Source organism: Pelodiscus sinensis, chromosome 1 (assembly GCF_049634645.1).
Source record: "Pelodiscus sinensis isolate JC-2024 chromosome 1, ASM4963464v1, whole genome shotgun sequence".
NCBI classification, from domain to species: Eukaryota; Metazoa; Chordata; order Testudines; family Trionychidae; genus Pelodiscus; species Pelodiscus sinensis.
In genome coordinates, this window is record NC_134711.1 from 76,935,771 (window position 1) to 76,949,423 (window position 13,653).

A 13,653-nucleotide genomic window follows, 5' to 3' on the forward strand; every position below is an offset into this window, starting at 1 on the left:
AACTAGCGCTGTAGTGTAGACGTACCCTAATTGCTCAGCATTCTGGCTTTTGTGGACCCTATTCTTTTGTGGACCTCTCTCCCCCTAGGCATTGTATAGGAACCTAGGCACCTATCCTGGGTCTGTGGATTCCCATGAGTGGGAAGGTATCTGTAAGTTAGGCATTACTACTCTGCACATTGCAATGTCTAATCCCTTTCGGGGTCTAGCCCACTGTCATTGCTGCTGGCTCTGTTTGCCTGTTCTGTACTTTCTTTCCTTCTGATCCCTTAGTTCATCTACTATACATTTGTCTGTTGAAGACCTCGTCCTAAACTGTAAGTTAGGACCAACAAATCAGGTACGCCACTTCGTAAGAACGGCCGTACTGGGTCGGACCAAAGATCCATCTAGCCCAGTAGCCTGTCTGCCGACAGTGGCCAACAGTAGGTGCCCCGGAGGTGGTGGACGGAAGACAATGATCAAGTGATTTGTCTCCTGTCATCCTTCTCCAGCCTCTGACAAATAGAGGCCAGAGACACCATTTCTATCCCCTGGCTAATAGCCTTTTATGGACCTAACCTCCCTGAAATTATCTAGCTTCTCTTTAAACTCTGTTATAGTCCTAGCCTTCACAGCCTCCTCTGGCAAAGAGTTCCACAGGTTGAATACACGCTGTGTGAAGAAAAACTTTCTTTTCATAGTTTTAAACCTGCTCCCCATTAACTTCATTTGGTGTCCTCTAGTTCTTCTATTATGGGAACTAATAAATAACGTTTCTTTATTCACCCTCTCCACACCACTCATGATTTTATAGACCTCTATCATATCCCCCCTCAGTCTCCTCTTTTCTAAACTGAAAAGGCCCAGATAACTTCCTCTTATCATAACTTAAAGCAAGGCCAGGGTTTGATTGTGCCAGGAAACTGGGATGTGCCTGGAATTGGACGACTTCTCTTGAAACCATACAGAAAAAAGACAGAATCACCAGGCAAGTGAAAGGGGCTTATCCCAGCCCCAAGCCTTCCACCCCCTTTAGAGAGGCTGAAGCTTTCCCATACCTCCCCATTTGTACTGGGGCATTGCTGGCTGTTTCTTTTATCAGGGAGTGAGGGGAAAATGCTTTAATCCTCACTCTGGCAGGGATAGATGAACTTGGACATGCACCCTTCTCCACTGGCTGAGCCCATTGGAGTGGCAGAAAGCATATGGAAGCCCTTCTCACCTGGTCCTAAGCTGCTACACTGACAGAGGGCTGGGTAGTCCTCTTTCCCTGGGGCAGCCTGAAGATTGAATCCCTCATCCCCAGCTCCGCCCCGAGCAATGATTTAAGTGAAACGTACATTTTTATTTTATTTTCCAAAAAAATAAAAATATCATTAAGGATCCAAGCAACATTTGCAAGTTTTACAGTGCCATGAAGCTGCAGAACTGTATGAAACTAGTAATCTATGTCCACATGCTACAGAGCCATTTAATTTCTTCACTGGGATGCTTTTCACCCAAGTTTTGGAAAGGAACAGTTTTTAAAGAAATTTTTGCTGTATTAGCCTCAGGGAGTCATTCAAGAGTTGAGATATTTCCTCTCTGCCCTGTCTATACTTACCCAGAGATCTGAGCTCCAGAGATCAATCCTCTGGGGTTTGATTTAGTGAGTCTAGTAAGGACCTGCTAAATTTACCCTTTATTCCATCCGCTGTGAGGAATAAGGGAAACAAATAGGTAAGTTTGACCTGTCAACCTCCCACAGGGGGGATGCACGGTCAATCGAGCTAGGGTAGGTCAACTGCTACACTATGCACATAGCTGGAGTTGCGTATCTTTGTTTGACTTTCTCCCCAAGTATAGACCTGGCCTTTGTTTATGCTGTTAATTGGCATTATCTAGAAAAGTGAAGACTGTTATCTGTTAATGCCAAGAGAATTGTCTAATAGAAGGGTGCCTACAATATTTAGCTTCAGGGACTTGATAGGTTAAACAACAATCATAGAATCATAGGACTGGAAGGGACCTCGAGAGGTCATCGAGTCCAGCCCCCCGCCCTCAAGGCAGGACCAAGCTCCGTCTACACCATCCCTGACAGATGTCTATCTAACCTGTTCTTAAATATCTCCAGAGAGGGAGATTCCACCACCTCCCTTGGCAATTTATTCCAATATTTGACCACCCTGACAGTTAGGAATTTTTTCCTAATGTCCAATCTAAACCTCCCCTGCTGCACTTTAAGCCCATTACTCCTTGTCCTGTCCTCAGAAACCAAGAGGAACAAATTTTCTCCTTCCTCCTTGTGACACCCTTTTAGATATTTGAAAACCGCTATCATGTCCCCCCTTAATCTTCTTTTTTCCAAACTAAACAAGCCCAGTTCATGAAGCCTGGCTTCATAGGTCATGGTCTCTAAACCTTTAATCATTCTTATCGCTCTTCTCTGTACCCTTTCCAATTTCTCCACATCTTTCTTGAAATGTGGTGCCCAGAACTGGACACAGTTCTCCAGCTGAGGCCTAACTAGTGCAGAGTAGAGCAGCAGAATGACTTCACGAGTTTTGCTTACAACACACCTGTTGATACAACCTAGAATCATATTTGCTTTTTTTGCAACAGCATCACACTGTTGACTCATATTCAACTTGTGGTCCACTATGACCCCTAGATCCCTTTCCGCCATGCTCCTTCCTAGACAGTCGCTTCCCATCTTGTATGTATGGAACTGATTGTTCCTTCCTAAGTGGAGCACTTTGCATTTCTCTTTATTAAACCTCATCCTGTTTACCTCTGACCATTTCTCTAACTTGCTAAGGTCATTTTGAATTATGTCCCTATCCTCCAAAGAAGTTGCAACCCCACCCAGTTTGGTATCATCTGCAAACTTAATAAGCGTACTCTCTATCCCAATATCTACATCATTGATGAAGATATTGAACAGTACGGGTCCCAAAACAGACCCTTGCGGAACTCCACTTGTTATCCCTTTCCAGGAGGATTTAGCACCGTTAACAACAACTCTCTGACTACCGTTATCCAGCCAATTATGCACCCACCTTATCGTGGCCCTATCTAAGTTATATTTGCCTAGTTTATCAATAAGAATATCATGCGAGACCGTATCAAATGCCTTACTAAAGTCTAGGTATATGACATCCACCGCTTCTCCCTTATCCACAAGGCTCGTTATCCTATCAACAAGGCTCGTTATCCTATCAAACAATGAGTCCTAATAATCAGTCACAATAAGTGATGACAAGGAGAAATTTGTAACATTATGTTATCATAATTAAACTGATAAAAGCTAAAGGCTGCCTTCCAGCTTAATTCTAATTTGGCAGTTTTTACTATTCTGAAAAGCACAACACACAACAAAAACGCTTTTGTGATCTCACTGGAATATTTTTCGATGAGCTCAAGAAAAATGTCACATTGTGACAAAAATGATAATTGCCCTGTATTTGGCTAGAAGCCCAAGCTTGGAGAAAATCATATGTATTTGTAATTCCTGTTTGCTTGTCATGGGATTGTGCAGAAAAGGCCACACATCAAGAAAGCAATGATTGCTTATGGGAAATGCTCCTGTACTGCAACGAAATATTTTTTGGGGGGAGTATGGTGAGGACCCTCAGTCTTCATACCTCTAGGATTCAGCAATGGATTTATTTTATGCATTTTACAATCTAAAATTTGTATTGTGTTGGCACATGGGTCAGTGCAACTATTGTGGAAATTTCAGCTGTCATAGAATAGTTTTGAACTTTGGAAGAATTTCTACCAGTAAAAGTATGCTAACATCTTTATGGCTGACCTAGAACAACGTTTCCTCAACTCCCGTCCCCTTTCACCCCTCCTCTACCTACGGTACATCGATGACATCTTTATGATCTGGACACATGGCCAAGAAACACTGGAGATATTCCACAGAGATTTCAACAACCTACACCCCACCATCAACCTCAGCCTGGACCATTCTACACGAGAGATCCACTTCCTGGACACCACAGTACAAATCAACAATGGAAAATTAGACACCACTCTCTACAGAAAACCCACCGACTCATACAGTTACCTACATGCATCCAGCTCCCATCCAGAACACACCACACGATCCATCGTCTATAGCCAAGCCCTTCGATACAACCGCATCTGCTCTAACCCCACTGACAGAGACCAGAAGCTTCAGGATCTCTACCAAGCATTTATAAATCTCAACTACCCACCCAGAGAAATAAAAAAGCAAATTGAAAGAGCCAGACGAATACCTAGAAACCATCTACTTCAAGACAGACCCAAGAAAACCAACAATAGAACACCACTTGTCATCACCTACAACCCCCAACTTAAACCTGTCCAACACATTATCAATAAACTACAACCTATATTGGAACAGGATACCATACTCAAAGAGGCTCTGGGAGACAGACCCATAGTCTCCTATAGACAACCACCTAACCTCAAGATGATTCTTACCAACCACCACAGGACATACCACACTAATACCAATCCTGGTACCTTCCCTTGCAACAAACCCCGTTGCCAGCTTTGTCCACATATTCATTCTGCTGATACCATTATTGGACCTAACCAAGTGAGTTATAAGATCAAGAACACATATTCCTGCGCATCCAGAAATATAATCTATGCTATCATGTGCCGAAAGTGTCCGTCTGCTATGTACATTGGACAAACATCTCAGACACTTCGCCAAAGGATTAATGCCCACAAAACAGATATCAGACAAGATCACAAAGAGAAAACAGTTTCTTGCCACTTTAACCAGAAAGGACACTCTCTAAATGACTTAGCCACCTGCATTCTGCTACAAAGACCTTTTACATCTGCACTTGAAAGGGAATCCTCTGAACTGTCATTCATGTTAAAATTCGACACTTGCCAACAAGGACTTAACAAGACTTTGAACTTTCTCACCCATTACCAAGACAGTTTCCCCAATTATCACCTGTAATACCATTAACTCACAAACATCCCACTCTCCCTACCTTTAATATCATCAATTCACAGACACTTACCTTCCTTCCTCCCCCTTCCTACCCCCCCCCCCCGCATCCCCCTTCTGTTCTGCAATGTGATTTGTCCTTTTCATATTTGTTCATTTTTTTTAATTGTATCCTTTGGTATATATGGTTGTGACTACTTTCTTCCACTATTTGATCTGAGGAAGTGGGTCTGGCCCATGAAAGCTCATCATCTAATAAACCATCTTGTTAGTCTTTAAAGTGCTACATTGTCCTGCATTTTGCTTCAACCAGTAAAAGTGACATGAAAGGGAGAAGCTGGAACTTTGAGTTGCAGTATAATGTGAAATCCTGAATTAATCCATCATTAATTATAAAAGTTTTCAATTGTTATCATTCAGGAACTTTCTGCAAAAATAAGTAGTTCCTGCAGGGGACAATTCTGTGCTAACATAAGCTAATGTGATCTTGGAGCCAGTGAGTCATGCTCTCAGCTAGTGTAAATCAGCATAGCTCTATTGATGTTGAAGGCACTAACCTGTTAAACTTCATTGCTGAAATGCAATTGACATTGTTAGCAAGTGTTACTTTTCTGTTAGCTGTAGGCTGGGAAACTATGTGCAGCTGCTTTCTATTCTGGGAAAAAATCCTTTTTCTGAGGGGAAGAAACAAACAATTTTGTTCTTACTCATCTTTGAATATAATCTGACTTGCATCTTTTTAGAAACCCCCCAATTATGTAAAATAAAGTACAAAATACAGCAACTAAGGGATTCTCAAATCTTTAGAACATTTCAGGTCTTAGACCGTGACATCTTTTAAAAAATAGACATAGTAAAACTTTGGTTTCAATTGGAAAAAAATCAGCACAAGTACTAGAGTTTGACCCAAATGATGAATATTTATATAGGACTAGGAAAGTATCTCAAGTGTCTGAGGTTTGTTTTCATCCTCTGCTGTGTAGACACGTCCAGAGATTGAACATCTGCAGCTGGCCTTGGTCAGGTGACTCAGGTTCACAGGGCTTGGGTTGTGGGACTGCAAAATTGTCATGTTCAGGCTGACACTGGAACCTGAGCTCTGGGACTCAGTGAGGGGGTGAGAGGAGGATCCCAGGTTAGGCTCCAGCTTGAGCCTGAATTAGGGATGTGAATGGTTAACCTGAATGGTAATAGATATGTAGCCGTGTTAGTCTGGTCTAGCTGAAACAAAAAGCAGGATATGTTTTTATATGTATATAGGTGATATATGGTCGTGCCAATTTTCTTCCACAATTTGATCTGAGGAAATGGGTCTGGCCCATGAAAGCTCATCACCTAATAAACCATCTTGTTAGTCTTTAAAGTCCTACATAGTCCTGTTAATTTTAATGGGTGAGGCTTACCAGTTCCAGATAACTGGTGGGGGCTAGAGCAGCTCCTTGCCCACCAGGGCCTGCCATGGGAAGGGGTGCTCCAGCCTGCAGCCCAAACCAGTGAGCAGCCAAATCCAGTGAGCCTGAGTCAGCTAATCCAGGCCACCTGCAAGTATTTAATTGCTATGTAGACATACATTCAAGAACCTACACTAATTTCTAACTGAGATCTGAGTGCAGTGTCCTGAATCACAAATGCACATCGGCAGGGCTCGACAAACCTCTGAATCTACTCGCCTGTGGCAAGTAGATTTTAGCCATTCGCTCAGAGCGCCCCATTCACTGGTGCTTCGCGCATGCGCAGTGCTGGTCTGGCGCATGCGCAGTGCGGGGCTGGCGAGTGGTTCTTGCTGGGGTTTGTCAAGCCCTCCACATTGGCACTAGAAACTTGATAATGGCTATCACATATCCAAAGACAGCTTCCTAGAACTTTATTTCTGAAATGTGCACATTGCAAAAGGGGCTAGAATGCCCATAAATCCATTGAAGAATATGAGTGGATTTGAGAGATTATGATTATGACTGAATCAAGACAATGTACGCATATCATGGAAGTGCATAAAATCTTTATTTAGAACAATAAAGTATATGTATATAATGTAATTCCATTTTCAAACCAGTATAAAAAAGTATCAGGGAATACATCTATTTTTAAGAGGACATATATATATATATATATATATATATATATACACATCACATTTTATAACCTTTGTTGCTTAACTTTTCATAATGTAACTATGCAAGATTGTGTTGACATTTACATCAAAATATACAAACTCTCTCACATGATGCAACCACCAATATTTGTGCCTCTGTCTGTTAAGAGTCTGAAATCTCCATATCCCATCCATTTGCTAATATAAATAGCAACATGCCACTATTACTGTCCGTCTATTTTTAATATCTAGTTGAATCTTCTATCTGGAGAAAATTGTTGGATAATTCTTAAATGCAAATCTCATTGAAAACAGCTATTGTAGTATACTGTTGAGCTTTTCAGTTGAATAGTTGTATTGTGTATGCTGAACAGTTTCACTATAGTGCAAAGAGATAGCAACAGAAAAGACACAGCTGGTGAAGTTCAGTCTAGAAAAATGTGTAAGTGTAAGATGTTTTTATACATTGTATGGTACAGAACATTAATTTTTAAAAGCTACTTATAAATGATTGTGACAAAATAAGTACCATTAATTTATTCAAGTAAACACACTTCTAAAACAGCACATTGAATTTTTCAGTATACCATTAGTTTTTTATTCCCACAAAGCTGCTGTTAATAGCATGCAAAGTTCGACTTATCCCAAAGAAACTTCCAAAAGTTTCCACCTAACAAAATTCACTGAGATCTGAACATAATTTAGGCTGATCTTTCTATAAAGAGACATTCCATTTTAGTACATGGACATCATTTTCTAATCTCAATAGTGCATGATCTGACCCTTCCAAAAATGAAGGATTTTAAAACTAGTTTGTATCTAAGAATTGTACAACTTACAAGATAGGAAAAATTAAGGGCCTTATTCTGCCACCATCACTCCCACTGAGTAGTAACTTTACTCCAGCAATGGTCCCAGTCATATCATCTGCTTTTTGTGAATTAGCAGATCATTGACACTACATATGAAGTAAATTCTACACAACAGGTAGCAGAATCAAGCCCTTTAATAACATTTACATATATTTGAATTAGCAGGGCTGTCAAACAATCTAATTGTGCTTAAACATACAGTTAGACAATACAAATTTAAATATTTTTGAGTGTTTTCTACAATTTCAAATCTATTGATTTCAATTACAATATTATTTTGGGTTCCAAATATTTGCACTGTAAAAACCCCCCTGTAAATTTCAATTCACCTAATAGAAATATTGTAGTGGAATGAATCATGAAAGTCCATCTTACAAAGGTAGAATTATGTCAAAACTGCATTCAAAAATAAAACAATGTAAAACTTTAGGGCACATCTATATTTACTGGAAGATTGATACTCCAGAAGGTAATCTTCTGGAATTTGATTTTAGTGGGTCTAGTATAGACCTATAAATTGAATGCTAAGGGCAGGGTCCTGTACTCCTTTTGCAAGGAGTAAGGGAAGCTGAAGAGAGTGTTTACTCCCATCGTCCTCCCGCAATGTGGACCCTGCCAAGGCTCTGCTTAAGGTAAGTTATGCATTTTACATTGCTGGAGTTGCATACCTTAAACTGACCTTCCTGGTCTAATGTAGACCAGGCCTGAGAGCCTACAAGTCCACTCAGTCCTACTGTTCATCCAATTGCTCAAATGAATTTGTTTACATTTACAGGAGGTAATGCTGCCCACTTTTTACAGTGTCAACTGAAAATGAGAACAGGCATTCACATGGCACTGATGTAGCTAGCACAGAAAAATATTTGTGCCTAATATAGTAAAGATTCATATGTCCCTTCATGCTTCACCCACATCCCAGAGGACATGCTTTCATGTTGATAATTGGCTCTGCTCAATAATTATTCAAAGCAATGTGGACCAACACACATTCATTTTCATTATCTAAGTCAGATGCCATCAGCAGAAGGTTAATTTTCTTCTTTGGTGTGGAAACTACAGAACAAGGAGCACTAGAGTGTTCCTCACAAGACATCTGAAAACATATGCCACACCTCTTCCTTCACTGATTTTGGAAGGCACTTTAGATTCTTAAACCTTGGGTCAAGTGCTTTAGCTATCTTTAGAAAGCTCACATTGGTGAGCTTTGTTTTGTCAAATCTTTTGTGCTCTTAAAATGGACATGTGCTAGGTCATAGTCTGAGACTGTTATAACATGAAATATATGGCACAATGTGGATTCAACAGAGCAGAACACATCCAATACTCTCCCAAGGATTTCAGTCACATATTTAATACATTATTTTAAGAAGCATCATCAGCATGGAATGGTGGCAAAAGCATGAGAGGGCATACAAGTGTTTGAAATATCTGGCGCACAAATATCTTGCAATGCTGGATACAAAAGTGCCATGCAAACACCTGTTCTCACTTTCATCTGACATTGTAAATAAGAAGTGGGAAGCATTTCCTGTAAATATAAACAAACATATTTGTCTTAGCAATTGGCTGTACAAGTAGGACTGAGTGCACTTATAGGTGCTGAAGCTTTACCTTGTTACATAATTGCATTAAAAAAACAAAACAACGAATCTCTATTTGTAAGTTGCACTTTTATGATAAAGAGATTACACTATAATACTTACTATTTCTTTTATAATTTTTATAATGCAAATATTTGTAAGAAAACATATGTAGTCAGCCCAGTGCATTGGTATTGTATATTGTAATTGAAATAATATATAAAGATGTAGAAAAACATCCAAAAATCTATTAAATTTCAATTAATATTCTATTGTGTAACAGTGCAATTTAAAACTGACTCAAAAAAAATCATGTGAGTTAACTGCAATTAATCAACAGCCCTAATCATTTGACATTTGGAAACCTAATAATTTACCATATTTAGAAATATTTAAATATATTTTAGGTTTGTCATACCTCTTGGAAGGCCCAAACATTCCATTTACACGTCTTATATAGGATTTTTTAAAAAAGAAAGAAAAGCCAAGAGCTGTCAAATTATCCATCTCACACATTTTACGTGATGCTATTTCACTTTGTGCTAATGAAGGTTATTTACATTCCAAATGAGAACAATTACCATTGCGTAAACTTTGTGTTGTCAGAAAGACTGAACATGGGAGCGGTTTCAGCAAGATACATGAATGTCATTTAGTCTTAAATTTATTTTATTCTATAGCAAAGATGAACGTATGTGTCTGTTATAAATCCTCTATTATAACTAACTTTGAGACGGTTACTGTTAGAACATTACTATTCAGTAGTGAAGCATTTGGCAGCAAATTTTATATAATTTTATACCAGATGCATTATTCATTTTTCTCAAGGGTAAAATATACTCTATGATATCTAGACAAAAATAACTGTAATTTGAACTTCAAAGCCTAATCTGAGACATATCAAGACACATTACATTTAATTTTCTCAAATATTCATTTTGGAAAAATAGCACTTTTATGAACAATTAAGGTAGCTAACTAATAACATTGGGTTTTGTTCAGTTACGGAATCTAAGAAAACCATTGTAAGATTCCAAATGCAGTCAGTTTACTTGAGAACACACTGTAGATTGCAGCAATGGAAAATGTTTTTATGTCTAATATTTTTGTCAAGTATTCAGGGATATTTGCTGCCTTTTATTACTGGACACATTTCTTCTTTGTTAGAACATGTATTCAAGCAGTCTCAACACAACCAGGAAGATGCATGTAAAGTCCTGTGGTAAACTATTTTTAAAATTTTGCTTCTATAATATGTATTCCCACCTGTTCCTGTGTTGTTTCTTGCATTTTTATCCCAATCCCACCAGCAAAAACTTTAGATTCCACAAAATCCAAAAGTTAGAGTGACTTCCCCATGATATTGACACACCCCTTCTCCCCAGTTTTGATATTATATTGAATTCAGACCATTTTTACCAGTAAAAGGAGAAAACAAATCTTGTTTAAACCATGTTAAGATTCTTTAACTCTGGTTATGACAGACATCAAATCTTTCTAGCCTTTTCTTTAAACATTACTAGGGGAATGTGTCCCTCTGCTCATTACCCTCACCTGCTCCCCTTTCTCTGGCCGCTTTCACTTCACTGAGTCTGACGCTGAGAGTCTGTTGACGCTGATGACGTCATTATGTTACCCAGCAGGAACATTCTGTCATCCGCCAGGAGAAACTTTTATATATATAAAAATAAAACCTTTGTTCAAACTGAAGAGAAATCTGATTTATATTGTTAAAATTCTATTTATGACAAACTGAAAAGAGATTTAGTGTTTTCCCAACAAATTACCAGTCTTTTTTGCCCACCCAATCCTGTCAGCAACAAAGTATATCTTACCCACTCTTGCTATTATAGCAGCAGATCCTGTAGGATCCCAGGACCACTGCAGAGCTTTAGATGCAGGTTCCCAAACATTAGATCATGTTCAGATACTGAAAGTGGAACTCTTAAAGTAGGCTTGAAATACTAATCTGAGGGACAGGCACATATGTTATTGTGTCAGAATGAGCTGCTACCGATGGAAAATTCTACTGCTTGGTTTTCTGTAGTGCTAAGCATTGCCTAGGGTCTGATTTTTTTTTTTTTTTTTTAAAGAGGTGCTTAGCTTTTCCCACTTATTTCAATTGTAGTGGTGGGTACTCCAGTACCTAATGAAAATTAGGATATTAGGGCCCAATTCTCACTTACATGAAAGACACTTTAACCTATTCTATGGACAGATCCTCAGTGGTTGTAAATTATTATAGCTCCGTTAAAGTCAGTGACAGTTTACCCTAGCTGGGGATCACTACTAGAACACTGAAAACAGATGTTATTGTGTGAATGAAAACTAGACCCTAAAGGGCAAATTTTGGCCACAATGAAATCAATAAGAGTTTTGCCATTGAATTGCCAAGTTCCACCCAAAGTATCTGTACACACCTGTAACCTCCATCACTGATCATAAAACTTTTTGTACATTGTGGCACTCAGATGTCTAATTAATTGACCCTATATAAAGCAAATTCCTTTGACACATAGTTCATAATAACTGAAGTCTCCATGACAATTCTTTTAAAAGTTTAAATAAAAGTATCTCTAAAATATAGACACTTCATGAAGATATTAAAACAAAATAGTTTGGACATTTTAAGAAACTGTTATTTGGTTAAGGGCCAGTTGGTAGGCAGTTTGTAATTTGGGGTGAAACATCCCTCCTTCTGAAATAGACATTAAAATAAGTCGTATTCATTTTCTGGAAAGAGCTTGTACAACTGGGATGCATAAATTGAAGATTCTAGTATGGAATTTTTAATGTCTCCTTTAAAATGTATGCCTGTCTTAATTTATTATCAGTCTTATTTCTGTGTTCCAGGTATTTTATAACAGCAGCAGATGCTGAAGACAACTGGAAATAAAGCTTTCATCCCTCGATTAGAGTTAATCTTTAAAAATGTAGAATATCAGATTAAAATAATTAGTCATTTAACACACAATGCAAATAGCTTTTACTGTATGTCAGCAGTAATTAATAAGTTCTCTCTCAGTAACTTCCACTTTTCCTACATTTTACATAAAGCCAAGGAATCAGTGGCACACATCAATATTTTGTAAAGATTTCATGAGTTTGTGTTATTCCAGATGTTGAATGCAATTCAAACTCTTTGCTTTTTCTCCCCTTTCCATAGCAAGAATTTTAATTGGAGCCTTCACACATTCAGCAGTTTCTCCTAATGCTGTCAGGGCTCCATCCTGCTGCTGTCACCTCTGCTTTACTTCTTTTTGATCCATTATTTGCTTCTCTTAATTGGAGACCACCAGCTATGCCAAGTTCTTTGGAGGTTTTCTGAGGTGGAAATACATTCTCCTGGCACAAGGCAGAGACTACATCTCACTTTACATTGTGACCTTTGCTAGAAATGAAACCAGTTCCTTAGAAGCAAAAGGCTAGCACGCTGGTCCACTGTGCCACCTTACTTGCAAGTTTTATACACAATACTGAAGGGTATGTTTCTGATTCCATTTCTGCATTTTTTTTCAATTCAGAGAACTCCGTTTGTAGGCATCAGGGTAAACAAGAGGACACAGGATGTAAATTAAGAATACAAATGTCCTTATGACTTTGAAAGATTACATGTATCTGAAGGCATTTGTAAGATGTCTTTTGTTCAGGCCATGTACTTCCTTTGCCGGAATCAGTTGTAAGGTCTTTACAGTTAAATGACTCCCAGCTCCACACAAGGTAGGTATCTGAATAAAATATAGTCCTGCTGAGAACATACTCTTCTTGAAGCTCTTCAATTCAGTGTTGGTTTCACAGTAACAAACACAACTTTGTCCTCATCTCTTTGAATCAGTATGGATCCCAGGCAGCAACCAATGCAGACTCTGTCACTCCAGAAGGAATATGAATATGTTTAAAGTTGCTTCATTTATGAAGAAAACATGGAACTGTTTCCTGCTTATGGGGGAAAAAGGAAATTGTATTTTCACTCGTTTCTCACACTCCTTGCTCAATAACAGAAGCCGAACAGAAAAATATAATACTTCCTTTATAGAAATACATAATAACTGGCATGAGCATTCTTTTTTCCCCAAAGTACTTTGCTAACCATATATTTAAAGGGACTCAATTTGCAGTTCATGTACAATTCTCTGTAGGTTCTGAATCCTGGCTCAGAATGCATTTGGGCCCTGTTCCTGCATA

The 13,653-nt window shown here is 38.6% G+C and overlaps 1 protein-coding gene across 6 annotated transcripts in view; it reads right to left on the reverse strand.

The window, feature by feature from the left end:
- Positions 1–6,906: 6,906 nt before the first annotated feature.
- The window catches only part of KITLG (KIT ligand), a 93,693-nt gene continuing 86,946 nt past the window's right edge, over positions 6,907–13,653 (reverse strand). For 5 of the 6 annotated variants that reach the window (XM_014568995.3, XM_075932853.1, XM_075932868.1 and 2 more), the window contains one exon: positions 6,907–13,407. The gene's annotated coding sequence lies outside the window, so the exon portion shown is untranslated. The remainder of the gene's footprint in view (positions 13,408–13,653) is intronic. The other variant, XM_014568994.3, reaches the window with a different exon arrangement.